We start from the raw sequence: 17,561 nt of genomic DNA on the forward strand, positions 1-17,561 counted from the left end.
GTATCAATGCGAAGCTTTCGCTCTTCTTCCACCGACTTTTCCACTGCTGCTGCTGCTGCTGCTTCTGTCGGGCACACCACGTCGGGGGGTGGTTAAGTCTGTCAGGACGGTTGAGACATGGCAGGAGCCCGGAGGAAAGGAAAGGTTAGGTCAGAAAGCGTGCCTCGTTTGCCGTCTATTATACTTTTCTGATGACAACTCCCTGGGCCTCACCACAATGCCCTCTAGAGCGCTACAATTACGAGTGACCCCCGCAGAAACATTGTAGAAGCTTCAGCGCTTACCTTTGTTCTCAAGCGCAACATTGTAGAGGGGAGGTAGGTAAAATTATATAGAGGAGGTCAACAGCTTAGGCCCGAATTGGGTAGAGCCAAGGCCACCTAGCAGCCGACGGAGTCACAAAACGAATGAATGCTAGGTGGTGTTGGTAACAGCCTTGCCAATCTTGGCTCGTGGCAGCACGCCTACAGTGGAGGAACGCAGGAGAGAGTAAAGGCGACGTCAGAAAGCATGCTTCGTCTGGAGTATCTTCAATAGAGGAAACGCTACTACTAGACATGCAACTGGAGACTACGCTTAGCACATGTATGTGTGTACATTGACCCTTTTTATGTAATAAGAGCTCCAACAAATAGCACTGCTATCTAGAAGTCTTCTGGGCACCGTTCATTTTCGCGCTGCACTAACTTCATTATTCTAGACGGGCGCTTCCGTTTTGTTTGGTTATATATTAGAGCGCATACAAATTGGAATCCAGCTCTCAATTATAGCGAATTTAGCAAAGAGACAAATCTTTTGAACAGTGGCCGTGCTGTGTGTAGCACCCTCTCCAAACACAGACGTGCCGAACGCCATGTGTACCGAAGGTAAGTTACGAGACTGTCTCGCTTTTGTCTTCCTCTTCCCTGCTTCGCAGGCTACTTACGTCGTTCACATGCCCCGCCCAAAAGGTTACCGTTTGTCCTTACTGTTGCAATCACCGAAAGGGTACTCCTGCCGGAAGGTTCACGCTATGGCATTTTGAGTTATTGCCTTAACAGGCGTGCCTAATCAAATTACACATACGACACGCATAATGCCCTGCAATGCTAACACAAGTCCCTAGGGTTTGTATTCGACAAAAAGCTGGGCTACCTCGTCCATATAAATAGTCTGGATGTTAAAGCAAACGAAACATTTATGCTCTCGAAGTCATATCACGGAACCATAGGGCTCCCAGCCTCAAGTGTGCCGACAGACGCAAGCTCCACTCCTTCCGCTAGCGGAGAGCTGCGTCACCATGTATCAAGTCGCCGGCACCGTGAGGCACTCGCGATGCCCGTGAAGGTACGAGGTGCTCCGGGGTATGTGGAAAGGTGTAATGGTTCCAGGACTTACTTTTGGAAATGCGGTTGTTTGCTTGAAATCAGGGGTACAATCAGGACTCGATGGGAACCAAAGGTCAGTGGGTCGTCTCGCATTGGGCGCTCACGGGAAGACTACAAATGAAGCTGTGCAGGGTGATATGGGCTGGACTAGTTTTGAAGTGAGGGAAGCTCGCAGTAAAATTGATTATGAAGAACGACTGAGGAATATGGAAAAAGGTAAATGGGCTGGGAGAGCGTTGAGGTATCTGTACAGGAAAAACATTGATTCAAAGTTGAGGAAAAGAACTAGGAAGCTTACCAGCAAGTATGTGGCCTGTAGGGTGGGCAACAAAGCAAGAAAGAACGTCAAGCGGAAAGTCAAAGAGGCTGAAATAATCTCATGGGTGGCGGAAATGGAAAAGAAACCTGCCATTAGTAACTACTCAAGAGGAAAAAGCGAAATCAGGAATGAAACAATTTATGATAACTCAAAGGGAAGCTCATTACTTTTCGAAGCGAGATCGGGATGCCTTAGAACACGCACCTATAAAGCGATATATAGAAAGGAACAAGAAGCATGTGCTTGCTGCGGTAAAGCTAGGGAAACGATTGAGCATGTTTTATTAGAATGTGAAGACGTCTGCCGTGCGGTCGATTTAGGCACCATTGGCCTCCTTGAAGCCCTTGGGTTCAACGAGAGCAGGGGAAGAGTAAACATGTCCTCAATAGAGATTAGTAAGAGGCGATCGGAAGATTGCTGGAAGAAAAGTAGGGAAACGACAAAAAACGGAGACGTAAAAAAGCGAAGTTCACAATACGGGGTGGGAAAATGCGGTTGTGGGAGTTCATATATAGTGTTTCTTATTTCTTTTTTTTTTAACTTGGGTAGGACATTAGGCAGTGTAATAGCAAGAGCTTGGTGGCGCAACCCACCGCCCGGTTCCAAAGGGGACGCTCATAACATTCATCCGTCCATCCATGTGAAATTTCTCCTATTGGGGGTGAGTACTTACGGAGCCGCCATCTGTCGGAAACAGCTCCCTTGCGTAGTATGCATACGAGGCATAGCGCGGCGCGCTCCACATAGGTTTGGCTTATGGCGCTCAATAAAAACACCAAGCGGCAACCCTCCTGGGTATTTCTGTAAGTACTCTCAAAACGGGGGGAAGTTTCTTACTGTCGAAATAATAATCTTGGGCAAACTGAAAGCGCAGAATTGTTCACTGTACCGAATACGTACAGTGAACGCCACTGCGCGCGGTCGCCGCGATGGAGTCTCCCGAACCGGCTTCTTGCGTGAAAGATAGGCAAACACTCAGAGCAAACTATGTGAAATATGTTCTTTGAGCTGTCTGTATAACCAAATTGAGCATAACAGAATAAAGCCTCAATGCAGCGATCGCACGGGTTCGCAGCGACCGGCTGCTCGTCTGCATGCGTGTCCGCGCATAATGTTTTGCTTGCACTGTAAGCGCGTTCTCGCACCATGCCGTGAGCTTTAGGCTGCGGAATATGAGCATTTCACAGCACACAAGCAACCATTGTTGCGTGGACGCTATCAGAGCTGTTCAAAAATAATTTTCTTATAGAAACTTCGACGCCTATAGCGACTGTGATGTGCCATCGCGACGATTCAATCTTTTTTCTTCTTCTAAATGGTTGCACGTTTCAATATTATTTCTCACGTTGCGTCGCACTGTAGGTTTATCGGTCTTCTCAGCCTGTGATTTCCCCCTGCTTAGTTTGGTAATCCAGTACATTAATTCATAACACAAATATGACCACGTGCCCTGCCTTTTTTTTTTATGTGCTTCTTGCCGCTCCCTTTCCATTCCAGTGAACTTGCGAGCATCTAGCACCAACAAGTTCATAGACCAAATAAATCGTCATGACATTAGCCGGGCAGCGGGCGCGGGCGAGCGTCTTAGTGCGCGTCTTCTGCTACTCACCGAACATCGCAGTCCCGCCGCCGTAGCAGAAATCTTCCTCGCATTTGTGCTTGTTGCATACCCGAGTTGTAGCCAATGGCTGTTTGCCAGTTCCAAGTTTCACGAGCCAAGCTTCACACAGCTTCTTGTACTGCGGCTACGTGGGAATAAGGCTGACACCAGGCTCCGTTGCGTACGTCCGGCACTGCGGCACCGAGCAGTAGCTTACCATGCTGCACGCCTCCAAAAATAGCCACTACCTATTATAGTGCTTTCAAATGCTCACAAGCAGATACCCAAGGCGGGAAAACCTCACCACTTAATCAGAACCGCAGCGCCGGTGGGACTTTACACTTTCGTTTTCAGTTCGCTTCGGCGCTTCCGAAGCAGCCGACGCGGCCGCTGTGTCCACTTGATCCCTCATGCCACGTCACGCCGATGGTGGCGCCAGCTTTTCCAGTGGGGGAGCTCGCCCCCAATAGCTTCGCCGTTGTTTCGCGACGGCTCGACAGTCGGTTAGCAATGAGCCCGTACTTTTGCGTGCTGAATTGTCGCAGCAGTGACAAAAACACCTGGGGCCTGCAGCCGGCCGTAAAGTTCTGTAATTTCCCGGGTAATTGGTATGAGGAGTAACACAGGCAGGCATGGATAGCCACCGTTAACTAACTCAAGTCGGAATGCGAAAATTTGTCGTTTTCCTGAATGCTTTCCATTATTCGCGGTAGCGTTGTTGCGTCACTTTGTAGCTCAATCATGACAGTTCGCTCGTGACAATGAGCACATCGCTGCACCTCTACTTCGGCGTGCTTTGAATGTTGCCTTGACCGCTTGCTGATTTGCGCGTGCGACGCACATTCTGCTCTCTCGTGTTTGTTTGACAGCGCGTTTGATCGGCAACATTTCTGTAGAGTAAGTTGCAAGCAGTTTAGCGCTTTAGCAAAGACGTGTGGTTATGTAGACCATTTGTCCAAAAAAATGCGGACCGTACTATGTGACAACATGACTCAGCAAGCTGTGTTGCTAGAAGAGGGCAGCGGTGGTTTGAATCGCTTTGGCTTTTGGTCAGTAAAGCCGGGGCAACCTTGAATCGCGCTCAAGCCCGATCCAGCTCAAAATTTTAGATTGTGATCAAGAATGGTCGCTCCCGCACGGTTCAACATTCCGAATCGAGTTCGTTAAAGGGACACTAAAGTGAAACAATAAATCAATTTAGACTAATGAAGCATCGTTTGGGAACCCTGCAGGCACTCATTTCAAAAGAATCGTTTGATTATTAGATGAGAAAATGAAGGTCCAAGTATCAGTATCACAATTTCGCGCCAAAACCCCAGCGCCTGTACGTCAGGCGCTGTACTTTTGGGATTCCAAAGTATGTTTTCGCATTTGGGCCGCGTTGGCTGAATAAAGGTTCCCGAAACTTGCCATGTTTAATATTTGGTTCCTTTAGAACACAATGTAGTCAATCTGTACCGCTATATATAATTAGTAGGCCCTAGAAGATGCAATCAAAATCCAAGACGTCACAGCCCCCAGGTGCGCGAACTTAAGTAGGCGTCGCCACCCGTATTTCGTTCTTGCGCTTTTTCTGGCTTACCAAACGTCTTATCGTTGTAAGGCTGGTGTTTTTGGTGTTGTAGAACGGCAATTTACTGATGCAGAAGAAATCATTTTTCACCTTAGTGTCCCTTTAAGCTCACTCAACAGATGACCGCCTACGATCGTCATCTAGTGGATTCTCATCGAGCAAAATCGCTTCGGAAGTGCCAGTGTAAAAGCACCCGATGCGGATATGACTCGATCGCGATCTAAAGAACCTGTACGACAGGGATATAAATGCGTCCTGTGTTTTGGGACCTGAACAACGTCACAGTCGTGCCGCGATGTGTGATGGTAAAAGTGTCTCTCTTGACACTTGTAACGCAGTCCTCCACACGTGTTTCTTCACGCTTCTTTTATTCACAGACAAATCATTTGCCTCTTTCTTGGCTTTCCCTTTAACTTGCTGATCGCATCACATACCTGCACGAAGCTGCCGCAGCTGCCGGTGCTCAGCGGTACCGCGCAGCTCAGGCTACGAGGCCCAGTGCCAGCTTTAATATTGGAACCCAATTACACGCGATAGTCCCTTTCACTGACTGCGCGACTCGGACAAAAATTTGGTATGCGAAAGCGGTCACGCGCGACTTGCTTGACTCTTCCAGCAACAACCGTGGCGCACGCTTATCCCGGCTCTTTTTGTACTAGCAGCGCGGAAATATGTATTTCACGGGCAGGTGTAGGCCTTTCGTGTTCTCGAGGCTGTTGTGGCACTGAGCGCCACGTTTGTGTGAACAAACGTAATGAAGACACAATCTTGTTAGCCCATACTCCCGTGCACAACAACGGCGACGCGACCGCACGGGCTACCGGCTTTTTCATTTGCTCCCGTGTGCGACGCTGCTCAACAGCCGCCTGGCCCAGGTTGGGGAATCTAAAAAGACCATGCGTTGCGTAGTTTATGACCCAGCGAGGCAGTCATGCTTCATGCGACTAGGCCGAACGCATAATCAAGCACTGCACGTAGCAACTGTAGCCTGCCGAACTTCACTTGCTTCCAGTTTGTAGACCAGGACTAACGAGCCTTCCGTACTACATAGAACACAACTGGCCCCGTATTAAAAAAAAGAAGATTCTTGCGCTAAAGTTGGTGATAAGAGAAAATTTCAACCGATTCTCATTCTGGACATATCCTTAACGAAGATAGTCGTCCAGTGGCCAAGAGTAATTAGGAAAGAAAAGCTTTCTGAATACGGCCTCTGATGTTTGCCTACGTGCTCAGAATTTGATCATAGCCAAAGCGCGTATGTTATCACCACAGACAGTTTTATTACGCCGTAGGCAAATACGTTGCGAGCGCTATAACATATCTGGCCGAACGCACGCATGCGCAGAACCCGATGAAGAGCGCTGCAGGTTACTTCAGCAGGGGCGCCCTATAACGTAAAACCATTCCAAATGTTTCTATTTCATTTCTGCAATCAACCCTCCACGATTGGTCAAAAATTTTTCGGGCCATCCCCACTTCGCCTTTCTCTGCACGCAACTTCACGAAAACCGCGAAAACTCCCGATCTGATATGACGTGTACACGCTGATTATGCATGAATCGCGTGAGGCGAAACTGAACGCACACTGAACGCGCGTTTCGAACAACGATCTCCGATCGCGCGCCAGGTGCGAACTTTCGTACTTGCGCCTAAAGTAAGCGTAACTCGATTCTCAAGTTTAAATGGCCGTCGCAGCTGCCGAAGTAAGAAGGAAGTGCTACGATATGGGAGTAGCAGTCTTCGAGCATAACGATGCCGATCTGCGATGGTCGAACTACCGCTAGTACACGACGGAACACGCTGTCGCAAGCGATTGGCTGGGAGGTCACGACTGTTACTTGAGGACGACAGATGCTTTCTTGTTGCCGACGCGCCCTGATAGGGCACATGCGCTTGACTTAGGCATGTTCTACTACTGAACACAACTTCAATGCTCTCTGTGTTGGGAACATTTTAACAGCTTCACCTGGTGCCTAATGTCTGGCAATTAGCATATGTGTCCAGAGCCGCTATAACGTAGAGCTGTTGCGATCTGTTACTATTCCAATTTTTGCATTAGCCCTCCGCAATAGGTCAAACATTTTTCAGGTCATGCCCACATCGCCTGTCTTTCAGGCGATGACATGAAAACCGTGAGAACTATCCATCTGATAAGCCGTGAAAACACTGTTAATGCATGATTTGACCGAGTAAATGCAAAAACAAATTATTTCTGATTTTACGCCTGTTTTGCTACTAGGCCTCCACCCCTGGTAAAAATTTTGGGGCTGCGCCCACTTCGCCTGTCCTTCAGGCGACGTAACAAAAGGGTGAAATTCACCACCTCAAAGTGACGTTTACGCCTTCAAGATTAATTAATATTTCGAAAAAAATCAATTTTTTTTTCGGAATAGCCGGCGACTGTCCTGTTTCGAGCGAAATAAAAGTTGGTTGCCCACCGATCGCTCTGGCACTGACTACTCGGTGCTGTCAGGAAGAATGGACTTCTCTATATATTATAAAAACTGTTAGGTCGCAATGTAACGTTTTCGACCATTTCGGCACGTATATGACATCGCTCTGCCAACTCTTCTTCGCTGAGGATCTGGTTTGGTGGCATTTTTTCACATTCCGAGGGACGGCGCCGCGATTTTCGATTAGCCACCACAAGCAAAGCAAGGGGAAGTTGACCAATCACAGGCCCCGGCACCGCCCTCCTGATCCAACTCACCGAAACCGTCTCCATTTTTTGCGTGCTCACCGCCTCTAGTCAGCTAATTAGATAAGAATGTCCTGTCAAGTTGGGCAATGCTACTTGCTTTGGAAGCAAACAAAAGTTACCTCCTATAAACGAGGAGGGTATTTGATTGGGCTGTTCAAACTACATTGCGGGTCACTACCCGATGCTTTCGTCGGTGGTTGCGTAAGTTTGACGTGAGGAGCTTGGAATAACATCCCAATGGAATAGCATTACGTTATACGGCCCCAGGCTGTCAAGAGACTAGTGTGATTTTAGTGTTTGCTAAGATCACCGATGCTGGTCAGTAGTTTAGAATGTTTTTGGTGATTGTTCTAGTACTGCGCAAATTTCCAACGAACGAATCGTCAGCTTCCGTAGGTAGAGACTGTGTTTCGGCATTTTCTTCGCTTTCCACAGCAACGAAATCAACTCATTTGAATGCGTTCCAACACTAATCGCTTCAAACTTGAGAAAAATTTACTTACTGTAGGTACCAGGACGTAACTGTTTTCACTAAACAAAATAGAGAATCTGTCAGAATCTCTAAATGTACCTGCGATCCCTATTTTACTTGGTACTGCCTACGTAACTACATCAAAATAAATAAGATTTTGCTTAAAAATTTATTTAAGCTAATTATCGGCGGCAGCATCTTCAGACTTTCACCATCTGATTCTGCTGGAATAAACAGTGGGGTCCTTTTCGGCCACTGAAACTTGCATGCACCAGAAGATGTACTAGCTGTCGGACGATCACTCTCGGCGATACTATATCGCTTTCACGTTACGTAGTACTCAATCAGCCAGTCAGCTCATCCGGTTTTGCTCAACCAGCTAATACGCTCGCAATAAAAGCGATATTGCCGAAAGCAACCGTCCGAGAATACTTCCAGGACTGAATTTTTTCTTGCATGGAGGTGGTCTGATGATGGTCCCTCTATGCCATACTTAGAATAAAATTTAGTCGATACACAACTTGTTTTTATTTTGCCAATTATATCCAAACAAGAGAAGTAACTTACTAGAAGCTCCACCGTGCTGGATTTGATTAGGTATAAATATACCAGTTATACCATCATTCGGTGCCTTGATCATAGGCTTTAGTCACAGGGACGTTTGTTGTGCCATGTTTGATTGTCAGGTAAAACAAAAAGATTACCACGCTAATGTTTTATAAGTTTACTCGACTTTTATCAAATTTATCCCCAAGTTCTTTATAAACGATCTCTAGAAGGGGTACTGACATGATATTTTAGACTATTATTGTTTTTTTTTTTCGTTAATTGAAGGTCCTAGACGTCTAATTGTAGAAAAATATAGTGGAAAGTCTAAGAGCGCCATAAATATTTTAATATAACAGTTTTCTACAGCCAGTTCCAGTGTCATTTCCCAAGAAGATGCGATGTCGCGACGTCCAGATCCAGTATGTGGGCACGAGGGAGCTAGACATTACGGCGTTTTGAGACTCGATCCAGTTCGCTCGGTCGCCTCCTATGCTGCTTATCGTAGTGAGGGCTGACGTATCAACATAGCGGACGACCGAGCGAGCCGGGGCGAGTGTCAAAACGTGGCGATGCCTTCCTCCCACGTGAGGACATGCGGAGTCGAAACGTCACGACACAGTATACACGAAAGCGAAACTTCCTGGGGAAAAGCTGCTATAATAAACTATTTAGGACTCTCTGAGGCTTGAGAGTATCACCTGGGGTGTTTAGAGGTACCGGACCCTTGTCTAAAAAAAAATAAGAAGAAGAATCGAAAATATCGTGTCAGTACCCCTTCAATCAGTCTTTTATTAGTAGCTCTTTCATAATTTTGTTTCAGTCAGTTTGAATGTTTATTCACGTTCTTGTTTTTCCTGGTCTTCACAAATGTTCTGCCTCTTTTCGTTTCTCCTCGTAGAATAAGGATTTACCTTATGCTCCCTCTTACCGTTTGACACTTGAATGTCCACCAGATTCACACGACGGGACGAAGTAGGGATTTTCGCTGCGGACAGCGCGTCACGTGACGCGTGTGTCAGCTAAACGTGCTGCGCTCGGAGAGTCCGCTCTTCTTCGCTCGCAGGTCGGATTGAAGAGGCTGGAAGGTATTTCTGTCCGTCCGTTTGGCGGTCGTATGTCGTCTATCTAGCCTAGTCAGCGTCAAGTCTGTCACCGTGGGCTGTGGAATCACGTTTGCGACCGCAAAGACGAGATTTTGCTTTGCTGTTTTGTTAGCGATAAACACAAGTGTGATAATCGGAGCGAGGCTTAGAGAAGAACGCCCTCGCCTTCGGTGCCTCGGTATACTGCGCGAAGGCGTTGGATTCTCAAGTAAGCAAGCAGGGGCCGAATTTTATAACGGTTCCGGAGGGAACCGGTTCACTTGGCCTCATCTGATTGGTCAAAATTTTGCTTGCGTCAGAGGCCGTCAGAGACAGCGGGGCGGCACCGCAAATTATGATTACGCCACGCATCTGTCAATCATTTCCAAAGCGATCCCGTCTTTGGCTAAGAGCGGAACCGGCGAAGGGGTAGTCCGCTTTGGGTTCCGTTGCTGTGGCTTGGCTGTTGACTTGCGACCCTGGCCGCGCGCGCCGGTAGCGCGACCCCGGAGACACGCGGGCGTCGCGCGCGCGTACGTTGGTTGCTTCATAGGCTATTACTTGACTGTCGTCTGCTTGGCGTTGCTCTTTCGGTGTCGACCACGGCTGGAAGTGCGATACGCGTTCAAAGAGATGACGGCTAATTATTTGCACCACCCCTGCCGGCTTTTAAGTAGACATTTTGCAGGCTACGCTATCAACCGGGGGAGACTCTGGTGCAAGCGTACCAGTGGACATTCCACGCAGTGGAAGCACTTGCGCGCTGCGGTTCATCGCCACCGGCCTGCAGCTCCTAGAGGTTGGTCGGAAGCGAAGTATTCATCGGAATGGTCTAGATCTCTGCTGCCGACACTTTCCACAAAGTTGCTCTCGCAATTACTGTGTTGGCCGGTAGAAGGGCTGGGTCAGCTTTCCCGTGACCTCCGCTTCAAAGAAAATGACAAGGAGATATTTGCATGGTGAGATCGGATTTCCAGTGTTATCGCCAGCGTGAATAGCTCGCAGATCACCGTTCAGCAGTCAGAAGGGTTCAACCTAGGCTGGTCCAGCGCTTCCTTCGTTGGGCTGATAAAGCTATACAGACAGGACGGGAAGATATTGTGGATATTTCTTATTTGGCTGCCCTGCTTTCTCTAGTTCCCCCCCGGGAGTACCGCACTTTGTTCCTCAATTTCACGGCACAGCGCGCAGCGTCAGCACCGCACTCTCCTATTTTACTTCGCGCAGGCAATGCAGGGCCCGTCTGTCGTGATGTTCGATTTCGAGTTCCATTGCTTCTATCACGCGACGCGCCGTGGGGCAGATCGCAGGGATAGCGGCAGCGCGGCGGCGAGCGAGTCATGTCCGATCCGATGACGAAGGGCGAAAAAAGAAGGAAAATTGATATAGTCTGCTAGTAAAGGTGACCCTAAGAACCAATTCACGGTTTTGTCGCGCATCGTGCAAGCTCCTGGCAGCAGACGACATAGCGCTGCGCTCTGCCAACTCATTTACGCTTGCGATACCGCCTGTCGGCTGAGAAATGAAAAAGAATGGCTATATAAATTACTTCTGCATTGCGTAAACGCCCGGCACCACACGTTTATACTTTAGAACTTGCCGTATAATATTTAATTTATATTTTACATTTATTTAGCAAGCAGAAACATTCTGCAGTTCCTCGATTAGCTCGTCATATAATGACGTACACTTCAGAGGTGGCACCCTCTTATCTATTGGTCGCGTCCTCTCCTTCTTCCACCACCGGCTTGGGAAGGAAGGAATGAAGGAAATCAACTTTATTCAAGGTTCTGCAAGCCACAAGAGCTTTGGGGCTCTCATGGAGTGGGCGTCTCCCACGATGGAACCGGGAGGTTGAGTTTCCTGGCGGCGTCGTGGACCTGCTGGACGGCCCAGAGTTGGGAGCGAGTTCTTCGCTCCGGATTGCTTCTTCAAACTTGCGCTTGTCCGTTTCGGAGTTTATGTGAGCTTGCGAGCACGGCCAGAGTAAATGATAGACGTTAAGGGATGTATTGCAATTGGTCTTGTCGTAGAGCTCAGGCATGTAGTGGTGTAGTCTGTTTTGCGTGGGGTATGCGTCTGTTTGTAGCATTCTGAGTGTAACCGCTTGAGCTGGAGTGAGCGTGCGGTGTGGCGTGCTATACTCCCCACTTGTAGGTAGTAGTGTTTAGTGATTTCACTGTATGTAGTGGGGGCGTCCTTGTTCTCCGAGTGGTCGGGTGAAGCCGCGCGGTCTGTAAGCGCGCGGCTTGGCAGTGGCACATTTAGTGACGTAGGCGGCGAAGTGAACGGTTCGTTTTCCGAACCGTTATAAGATTCCGCCCCAGATCGGTGCGGATCCCGCGGGCGCGCCCCCACTGTGCGAATGCAGCCTTGCTGAGTGGCGCCTGCGTCAAGTCACCACGGGACTCTTTGGCCCGCGGCACTGGACGAATTTTACACTCGCGTGTGAATTTAGCTTTAGTAGGCACGCGCCATAAATGGGGATTTTCATCGTTGTGATCATCATCACCTACGCTCCTGGACAATGCCCAACACGACGACGTCTCCTTAATAGGAGCCGCCATCTGGAAAGAGTAGATCGTTTTCTCATTTATTGTCAAAGATGTTCTAAATTGTGAAAAAGAACTTTAAAAACTCCGTGCTACCTTTTTAGATTACACCTAAATGTTCGAAATTTGCTATCATCAGGGGCCTCGACCCTTGGGCACAGCTTCAGGAAGGTTGGCCATGCCATCTGGGATCTTATTGCAGGATCCATGACATTTCTACAATAAAATAAGGACTTAAGGTTTCGTTATCTTTCTACAACATTAATTTTGATTAGCTACACCTTTGTTTTCATGTATTCTTTCATACTAATAAAATCATTAGCGACAATCAGTGGCGTAGCCAGAAATTTCGTTCGGGGAGGGCTCACTTTGCAGTTCGGCCTCCTCCTTATAAGAATTGTCGAGGGACCAAATACATTAAACATTAATAATAACTGCGTTGCCATTGCCAAAGATGCTTTAAACGAAGTCTTGAACGCTACGCACTCTCAAGACAAGTAAAATATGTATTTTTTCATAGAAGAATATACTCGTATGTCTCAAAGATTGTGCCCGAAATAACTGATATCAATGCTTCCATGTTTTCTGTATATTTATTAGGTAAAGCAAATATCGCACGACCTTTAGAACTATATCAGTTTGAAATCAGCAAAGCAGTGCATGCCGCTGATATGAAAAATGTAAAGGCCATGAAATGAACAAGTTGAGGATAAATATCTTAATACAACTTTGTTAGCCTCCCTGCCTTTCTCTCATTTGCATCTCTCTCTCTCTCTGTCATTCAAGAACCTTGTTTCCATTTTTGTACATATGCAACGACCAGGGAAAAATCTCAATGACGCTGTCCTTTGTTAGAATGTATTGCTCAGGAGCATCTGTCACCGGTCGTGTATTGTGAGTAATTGCCCCGAAATTATAGTAGCAACAGAGAGCACATTGTTGGTATCTCAGCGCTGACACCCGTTGTTGCAAATGGGTCGCAAGCCCCAAGGGTAGCGTTGGCCTGGCGGCCTGGGGCACAACTGGAAGCATCCGAAGGTCCTGGCAAAGCATGAGTCGACTGGTAACAAAACAACTTGTTTATTCTAGCATTGCAAAAGAGCGGCCGGTCAGGTCGACCGAAATGGAGAGACGGGAGAGCACGCTACTCAACGGAAGAAATCGGAGCCCCTCTCGGCGTCCGGGGGCAGCTGCTTTTATAGTCTCGGAGTCGAGGGCAAGAGGGAACGCCTGATAGAGGCGCACGTGACGCGCGGCACGGATAGGCTGAGAAACACGTTGGGACGAGCGTAGTGACGCATCCGCCTGGCCGGCGCCGGTCAGACCTCCTCGCTTCACACTTGGGGAGCTCCTCTCCCCGGCTGCCGCGCTTTGACAAGCGTGGGCACCAACATGCACACACACACACACGCACACTTGAAGACACGTGGCATTGAAACATGCCTGGACGCGCTTGGCGGGGAGGCGTATCGGCGGCGCTGAACGGGCCAAAATGTCCGCCGCTTTGAACGAAGCCCCGGCGTCCGTTGCATCCGCGCCGGCTATACCGCGCGTTGTAGGCGAAACGTAACAGACCGCCCCGCCGGGGAAAGGAGATCCCGATGGTCAGGGGACTGCATCCGCTGTCCGGAGGGATGTCGCTCGATGATGCTCATAACCGAAGTCGGGCGTCCTTCGGCGTTTCTTGAGCGCAGCGCACAGAGAAGGCCTTGTTCTCTCGTTCAGGTTCACCCAGGACACTGCAAAGTGACTTCGGGAGAGTTGACATTTTTGTTCTCGTTCCCGGCAAGCGTTAGAACTACGCCGAAACTCAACCGCTCAGTCAGCAAGCACGAAACAACCCTCACCAAGTCCTGCCAGGCTCTTTCCCCTTTTATACCACTGCCTAGTTCCTTACAGTAGTCTAGCAGCACTCAGAACGCGTCCACAAATTGGAAAATTGCACTAGAAAGCACGTCATCACTTTGAAACACTACACAAAAGCAATATGTTAAAAATCCTGCCTCAGGAAGAAAAACATTAGTAACAAATAACTTTGAGGCTGATTCTTACGTTAGGGGCTTCGACTTAAGCCATCGGCGTTACCGTTGAGACTCCCCTTTTTGTAACGCACCTCAAAGGAATATTGTTGCAAAGCGAGGCTCCAGCGCAGGAGGCGGCCATTTGTGGAAGAGATGGTCTGCAGCCATTGGAGAGGGCAGTGATCCGTCTCGAAGCATGCGAAGCGGAAATCGCAGCGAGCGACCGTACACTAGCTCAGCTGGCGAAAACCCCGTAGCCGCATGCGGCGCGGTCCTCAATGCAAACATCACCCCAGGCAGACACAGCTCCCAGTCAGTTTGTTGTGCAAACCACAATGCTCTCAACACGCGCTTCATGACGGAGTGGAGCTTCTCAACGGAATTCGACTGTGGGTGGTACACTGAGCTGTGTAACAGCTTTACCCCGCACCTTTCGAGAAAGGCTGTCGTCAAAGGGCTAGTAAACACTGTGCCCTGATCTAATTGGATTTCCACAGGAAAACCAACTCGCGCAAATATGGACAGTAGTGCATTGACTATCTCAACTGAGCTGAGTTCTTTAAGCGGCACTGCTTCAGGGAACTTTGTCGCTGGGCAGATCACAGTCAAAATGTGTCTGTACCCCGTGGTTGTTACCGGCAGAGGTCCCACTGTATCAATAACGAGCCGTCTGAAAGGCTCCGTAATGATAGGTACCAACTTCAACGGCGCCCTCGATTTGTCCCCTGGTTTGCCCACCCGCTGACAGGTGTCACATGTCCTCACAAAGTGGTCTGCGTCCCGAAAACACCCTGGCCAATAGTACTCTTGCAAGAGACGGTCCTTAGTTTTCTTAACTCCTAGGTGTCCGGACCACGAACCCCCATGCGACAAGCGCAACAGATCCTGACGGTAGCACTGAGGCACGATCAGCTGACCGAACTCCACTCCCCAGCGGTCTAGATACTTCCGGTACAGGACCCCATCTCTTTCCACAAAACGAGCATTTTTCTTGGCGATACCTTCCTTAATAACGCAGCGTACATTTTCTAGGCTGCCATCCTTTTTTTGCTCGGCTATCAAAGCCAACCGGCTGACTTTTAGCAACCTATTGAGTCCATCTGACGTAGGCGCGATGAGCAAATCTGCAGATAGCTCTTCTAACTTTCCCGTGTCGGGCATTTCCTCTCCATTATATGGTGCCTTCAACGCTACAGGCTCAATTTTATTTAGTTTGGGCGTGCTCTGAATATCAGCTTGCTGCGCCTCTGACCCTTTCTCATTGTTCGACAACGTCGGCCCCGCAACTACCGCCTTTGCAGCGAGCTCCCGAACCTTCGATCTGGTTAAGGCCTGAACGCTAGCCTCACCAAACAAAAGCCCCTTCTCGCGCAGGAGGTGATCGGACCTGTTCGAAAATAGGTACGGGTACTGGGGGGGCAGCATAGATGACACTGCGGCCTCCGTCTCAAGCGCTCCGAAAGGTCCTTCAATAAGCACTTTTGCTACGGGCAGACACACGCTATGAGCTTCCACTGCTTGCTTGATCCATGCGCACTCGCCCGTGAACATATCGGGTTCTACGTAAAAGGGGTGAACTACATCCATTTTAGCTGCGGAATCGCGAAGCACTCGGCACTCTTTCCCGTTCACGAGGAGGTCTCGCATGTAAGGCTCGAGAAGCTTCATGTTCTCGTCAGTGCTGCATAATGACAAAAACACGACTTTTGTTTTTGTTTCTGGACACTGCGCCGAAAAGTGACCCGGCTTCTGGCACGTATAACAAACGCGCGCTTGCCTCGTCTCGAACCGCTTTCTGCGTTCGGCTTCGGCTGCCGCCGTCTCCTTACGTTCGGTCGGACTGCTTTCACTCGCATCCGCACTACGTGTGGCCTCCTTTGCTCTCATGGGCGTGAACTTCGGCCTCTCAAACTTGGAGCCAAATTCACCCTTTTGACCGTCCTTAGCTCCGCGAGCCCGACGCGTCACAAACTCCTCGGCTAGCTCAGCGGCTCTAGCCACCGTACTAACGTCTGGCCTATCCAAGACCCAGTACCGCACGTTCTCAGGTAACCGACTATAAAACTGTTCCACCCCGAAACACTGCAGAACTTTCTCGTGGTCACCAAACGCTTTCTCTTCTTTGAGCCACTCCTGCATGTTTGACATTAGCCTGTAGGCAAACTCTGTATATGACTCACTTCTGCCTTTTTCATTTTCCCGAAACTTCCGACGGAACGCCTCCGCTGACAGCCTGTACTTTTTTAGCAGACTCGATTTCACTTTGTCGAAATCCTCTGCCTCCTCTCTCTTTAAGCGAGCGACTACGTCGGCTGCCTCGCCGGGTAACAAAGTGAGCAAGCGCTGTGGCCACGTTTCCCGAGAGAACCCCTGCTTCTCGCACGTTCGCTCAACATTAACCAGGAACAAACCAATGTCCTCTCCAAGCTTAAACGGCCGCATCAGGTCAGTCATTTTGAACGATACTCGTTCTCCTGCACCGTGTGCCTGACTTCCATTACGAGCGCGTTCCATCTCTACCTCGAGACGCTTCATTTCCAAAGCGTGTTGACGGTCGCGCTCTTTTTCTTGTTGCTCTCGCTCTTTCTGTTCTTTAAGTTCCTGTCTTTGTGCCGTCTCCCTCTCCTCAATGGTCTCAAGGCATTCCGACAGCTCGTCATCCTCAGCTTCTAACTCAAGAATAGCCCTTAGCAGTTCTGGTTTTCTGAGTTTCTCTGAGACATCCAGACCCAACTCTCTTGCAAGCTCCAGCAATTTCGGTTTGCACAACGACTTCAAATCCATGGCTGCTCTGAATGCTGCTTTCTCTACTGCCTACTATTGTCTTGCCGCAAACTAACCCGGCAGCAACGACAACCACAATTACCAGCTCTGTTTCTGACACTAACAAAAGCCTGGCAAAACTCAGAAGAAGAAAGTCCCGCACTCACCCAACCTCGCAGCCAAGAATTCAGCGCAGTCGTTCCGCTGCAGGCAACCAGTCGTCACACAGGGCTCGTTGCACTGCTCCCGGATGGTCGTTGTGCTGCTCAGCATACAGTCGACCGCATATCTTCGCTGCTGGCCTCCGTTGTCGCGATCTCACCGCTGGCAGACAGTTGTTGGTATCTCAGCGCTGACACCCGTTGTTGCAAATGGGTCGCAAGCCCCAAGGGTAGCGTTGGCCTGGCGGCCTGGGGCACAACTGGAAGCATCCGAAGGTCCTGGCAAAGCATGAGTCGACTGGTAACAAAACAACTTGTTTATTCTAGCATTGCAAAAGAGCGGCCGGTCAGGTCGACCGAAATGGAGAGACGGGAGAGCACGCTACTCAACGGAAGAAATC

Source organism: Dermacentor andersoni, chromosome 1, assembly GCF_023375885.2.
Source record: "Dermacentor andersoni chromosome 1, qqDerAnde1_hic_scaffold, whole genome shotgun sequence".
Taxonomy (NCBI): Eukaryota; Metazoa; Arthropoda; class Arachnida; order Ixodida; family Ixodidae; genus Dermacentor; species Dermacentor andersoni.